The sequence below is a fragment of the Arachis ipaensis genome, chromosome B9 (assembly GCF_059453495.1).
Source record: "Arachis ipaensis isolate K30076 ecotype BB chromosome B9, ASM5945349v1, whole genome shotgun sequence".
Classification (NCBI taxonomy): Eukaryota; Viridiplantae; Streptophyta; class Magnoliopsida; order Fabales; family Fabaceae; genus Arachis; species Arachis ipaensis.
Genome location: NC_142444.1, coordinates 51152715 through 51157936, shown reverse-complemented (window position 1 = coordinate 51157936; position 5222 = coordinate 51152715). Strand labels below are relative to the sequence as shown.

The 5222-nt window shown below is 43.2% G+C and overlaps 1 pseudogene; it reads left to right on the top strand.

Annotated features, from left to right (window-relative positions):
• The first annotated feature begins 759 nt into the window (after nucleotides 1-759).
• LOC148544626 (uncharacterized) lies at nucleotides 760-1476 on the top strand (annotated as a pseudogene).
• The last annotated feature ends 3746 nt before the right edge of the window (nucleotides 1477-5222 follow it).

The following is a 5222-nucleotide window of genomic DNA, read 5'->3' as shown; positions in this document are numbered from 1 at the left end:
AGCCTGGAGGGTCTTCCAAAAAGAAAGCGTCCTGGGTTTCTTTCAGGTCGGCCCAAGGGCATAAAGTTTTTCCCATGTATGATGAGTCTTTTAAAGATTTTAAGAATTATTTCTTTCGAGTCTGTGCTGTTGAGGGAGCCCGCCCCTTTTTTCTTGATGAAAATGATGAGCCTGCCTTTCCTCTAGAATGGCAAAAGAATGTGAGAGTGTCTCACTATACCTAGGAGATGTTTGATGAGGTTGAACGAGCTTTTGTAGTTGTTCTTGAAGATTTATGGGAGAAACCACCCCATCTTGATACAAAAAAGTTTTTGAGTGACCCGTCTTTGGTTCGAACTGTTTTAGGTACTGTCCGACTTGTTTATATACTTGCTTTTTAGTTTTACTTCTTCTTTTTGTGATTGTAACCCATTGCTGTGGTCGATTCTGTATTTTCAGAGATGTCGAAAAAAAATGATTCTATGAAAGCCTACAAGAAGGCAAAGAAGGCTGCAGCTGCTCAAAATATCTCGGCCAAGGTGGCGGGAGAGGGATCTTCCCAAGTTCCGGTGATACCGCCTGTGCCGAGTTCTCCTAGCCCGAGGAGGGTAATTCCCATTCCTAGGGTTCGCCTGGCCGAGCCTCCGCAGTCTTCCGCTGCTACTTCTGGTGCCCCTCCCAACAAGAAAAAAAACAATTGAGCCTTTCAACCTTGATGCCCCTGATTTTGACACGGTCGAGTTTGTAGATCAGGAGATCGGTCCATATGGTGTCCTTCCTATGGATGATGTATCACTTCTTCGTCATTTGGACTTTATAACTCGGAGTAGTATAAAAATGGCCCATATGGGAGCTACCTTGTACCGAACTGCTCAAAATCTTCCTCTCCATGCCACCAAAGCCTTCATAGAGGAGGCAAAACAGGAATTCGACCGGATGAAGGGCTTGAAAGAGAAGCTTGAGGTGAAAGTAGCCAAACTGGAGAAGGATCTGGAGAACGAAAAGGCTAGTTCTCTTGCTCTGGCGGCTTCTGTGAGATTGGCCGAGGACACTGCGTTGAGGCATAAAGATAGTTATGTCACGTCTTATCGGGAGGTGATACGTCTGAGGGAGGAGTTGGAGTCTACCTGAGTTGACTATTCCGAGCTCCAAGGTCACCTTGTCGGCAGTGTAAACGCTGCTTATGATAATTTGAAGGAGCAAGTTCAAGTTCTCGCTCCTGAGGTTGATCTTACTCTTTTTAGCTTGGACAATATTGTGAGGGATGGTAAGATTGTTCCCGACAACCAAGATGATGATGATGTCGAACCTCCCTCTGCGCCTACAGCTAAAGTGTCGACCTCTATAGTTCCTCCTGCTGGGATTGCTCGTCCAGAATTAGATCCTGATTGTCAAATTCTAAATAGGGACGATGGTACGGTGGATGCAGTGCCTCTCCAAACTCGCCCTCCTTCACCCCAGACTGATGCTACCGAGAAGGCTCCCGATCTTAACTAATTTTTCTTGGATGTTTGTGTAGATAGCCCGACTTGTGGGCTTTTTAAACTCTTTATTTCTGTAATTTGAATATTTCGCTGATTGTTGATACTCCTTTTGGTTGCTTGTTTAGCAACTTTTTATTTTGAAAAAACAACAAGTAGCTTTCAAGCTTTGGGCCTGATCTTGAAGCTTGTTTATGCTTGTTTGCACTTGTTTTTGGAACCTTTCTAGGTTTTGAGAATGCCGAAGCCTTGTTGCTCGGCCTCTTTGGATTGCTTTGTACTTATTGCTTGTAGCTTGGATCCTTTGCGGATGTATGGATCCAACTCGTGTTTCGGTTTTCTGGCTCTTACTTGTATTTATTTCTGGCCATCTGTAACCGATTTCTTTATGTTGGTCCTCTTTCCAGTTATTTTTGTAGTCCTCTTTTTCGGACCTTTGTCAAGTCTCTTTCAGGGATTACTTTTATAACTTGTTTGTTGTAAGAGACCGACTTCTTTATGTCGATCTCTTCTAAGTTATTTTGTAATCCTCTTACTTGGACCTTTGTCAGGTCTCTTTCAGGGATTACTTTTTTAACTTGTTTGTTGTAGGAGACCGACTTCTTTATGTCGATCTCTTCTAAGTTATTTTGTAATCCTCTTTCTTGGACGTTTGTCAGGTCTCTTTCAGGGATTACTTTTATAACTTGTTTTTCGTAGGAGACCGGCTTCTTTATGTCGATCTCTTCTAAGTTATTTTGTAATCCTCTTTCTTGGACCTTTGTCAGGTCTCTTTCAGGGATTACTTTTATAACTTGTTTGTTGTAGGAGACCGACTTCTTTATGTCGATCTCTTCTAAGTTATTTTGTAATCCTCTTTCTTGGACCTTTGTCAGGTCTCTTTCAGGGATTACTTTCATAACTTGTTTTTCGTAGGAGACCGACTTCTTTATGTCGATCTCTTCTAAGTTATTTTGTAATCCTCTTTCTTGGACCTTTGTCAGGTCTCTTTCAGGGATTACTTTTATAACTTGTTTTTCATAGGAGACCGACTTCTTTATGTCGATCTCTCCTAAGTTATAGCAATTCCTCTTTTATAGGGTTGGCCAGACCTCTTTCCAGGGATTTGCTGATAACTTGGGTTGACTTGGTCCGACTTCTCAACGTCGGCCAGTCTTTAAGTTATTATTTAGCAATCCATAAGACCTCGTCAGGTTCTTTTTTCAGATCACTTTTGATAACTTCTTGCATTATTCTGTGTTCATCTTTGCTGATTTGTAGAAGGTGGTTTCTGTCTTTCTTTGGTTGACCTTTAGATGAATTGCGTTTTCATCTTTATTGGTCTTTTATCGTGATCGTGCAGTGAATCTGTTTTTCACTTTCTGCCAATCTGTTGCTTTATAATCGGACGATGAATGCTTTAGATTAATGCGTCTTGAGAATTTGTAGAATATCTAAAATATATTTTATTCAAAAGAAAGTGAAAATATATACATGTTGGAGTTTTTCATCCTTTTAAGTCGGATAATATCTGGATCTCAACTTGGTGTCTCATTAAAAAACCTTTTCAGGAAAAAGAGTGCATCCTATGATGAGATCTTTTACCTTCTCTAGCTATAGTACCTTCTTAGGTTGCAGGCGTGCCACGATCTGGGAAGCTCTCGTCCATCGAGTTCGGACAGTCTGTAGTAGCCCTTCCCAAGTACTTCTATTACTCGGTAGGGTCCTTTCCAGTTTGCTGCCAACTTTTCTTCTCCGGGTCGAGTTGTTCCAATATCATTTTGGATTAGGATGAGATCATTCTCCGCAAACCCTCTTGGCACTACTTTTTGATTATATCTTGAAGCCATTCGGTGCTTTAGCGCTTCTTCCCTGATCCGAGCTCTTTCTTGGATTTCCGGAAGTAGGTCGAGTTCTTCTCTTTGAAGTTGAGAGTTGGCTTCTTCATTGTAGTGGACTACTCTAGGCGACCCTTCCTCGACCTCTACTGGGATTATTGCCTCCACTCCGTACGCTAATCGGAACGGTGATTCGTTTGTGGTGGAATGTGCCGTAGTTCGATATGCCCATAGGACCTGTGGAAGTTCTTCAGCCCAAGCTCCCTTCGCATCTTGCAGTCTCCGTTTCAACCCAGCCAATATGACTTTGTTGGCAGCTTCGGCTTGCCCATTGGCTTGAGGATGTTCGATGGACATGAACTGGTGCTTTATGTTCAAGTCGGCTACTAATTTCCTGAAGCCTGCATCTGTGAATTGAGTGCCATTGTCTGTGGTGATGGAGTATGGAACCCCGAACCTCGTGACAATGTTCCTATATAGGAATTTCTGGCTTCTTTGAGCAGTGGCGTTGGCTAGGGGCTCTACCTCAATCCACTTTGTGAAATAATCTACTCCGACTATAAGGAATTTGACTTGTCCTGATCCCTGGGGAAAGGGTCCGAGAAGATCGAGTCCCCATTTTGCAAATGGCCAAGGCAAAGTTACGCTGATGAGCTCTTCTGGCGGGGCAATGTGAAAGTTGGCATGTTTCTGGCATGGGGGACATGTCTTTACAAATTCTGTAGCTTCCTTTTGTAGAGTTGGCCAGTAAAATCCCGCCCGAAGTACCTTTTTGGTGAGAGCTTGTGCCCCGAGATGATTGCCACAAATGCCGCTGTGTACTTCCTCTAAAACTTCCCTTGTGTTAGAGGTCGGCACACATTTTAACAATGGTATTGAAATCCCTCTTTTGTATAGGGTGTTGTTTATGATGGTGTAGTACTGAGCCTCCAGTTTTAACCTCTTTGCTTCCTTCTCATTTGTGGGGAGTGTTTCTTTTTTGAGGTAATTAATTATGGGGGTCATCCATCCTTGATCCTAACTTGTTATAGCTAGGACTTTTTCTGCTTCCAAAATTGACGGGTTCTGTAGCATTTCCTGGATGAGGCTTCTATTGTTGCCCCCTGGTTTGGTGCTGGCAAGCTTTGAGAGTGCATCAGCTCGGACATTTTGTTCGCAGGGTATGTGGCAGATCTTATATTCCCTGAGTTGTCCGAGCTGTTCCTTGGTTATATCCAAATACTTTTTCATGGTGGGATCTTTGGCTTGGTAACTCCCTGTTATCTGTGAGGTGACTACTTGTGAGTCGCTGAAGATGTTGAGTTTTTGAGCTCCAACTTTCCTAGCCAGTTTCAAACCAGCTAGTAACGCTTCATATTCTGCCTGGTTGTTTGAGGCTGGGAACCCAAATTTGAGAAAAAGCTCAACTTGGGTTCCTTGGTTGCTTTCTATTATCACACCTGTGCCACTTCCAGTCTTATTTGAAGACCCGTCCATGTAGAGATTCTATTCTGTGGGGGTTTCTAGGGTATCTATGAATTCTACAATGAAGTCGGCCAAGTATTGTGATTTGATGGCTATCCGAGCTTCATATTGGAGGTCAAACTCGGATAACTCAACTGCCCATTGTAAAATTCTGCCTGCTAGATCTGTTTTCTGCAGTATCCCTTTAATGGGCTGGTCGGTCCGGACCTTAATGGTGTGAGCCTGGAAGTACGGGCGTAGTCATCGAGATGTTAGTATGAGAGCATAGGCAAACTTTTCTATTTTTTGGTAGTTCATCTCGGATCCCTGCAGCGCTTTACTAATGAAGTATACAGGTTGTTGCCCTTTGTCGTCCTCTTGAACTAGTGCTGAGGCTACTGCCCGACTTCCTACCGCAAGGTACAATACGAGTGGTTCTTCCTTTTGTGGTTGAGTTAGGATAGGTGGTCGTCCCAGGAAACTTTTGAAATCCTGGAAGGCT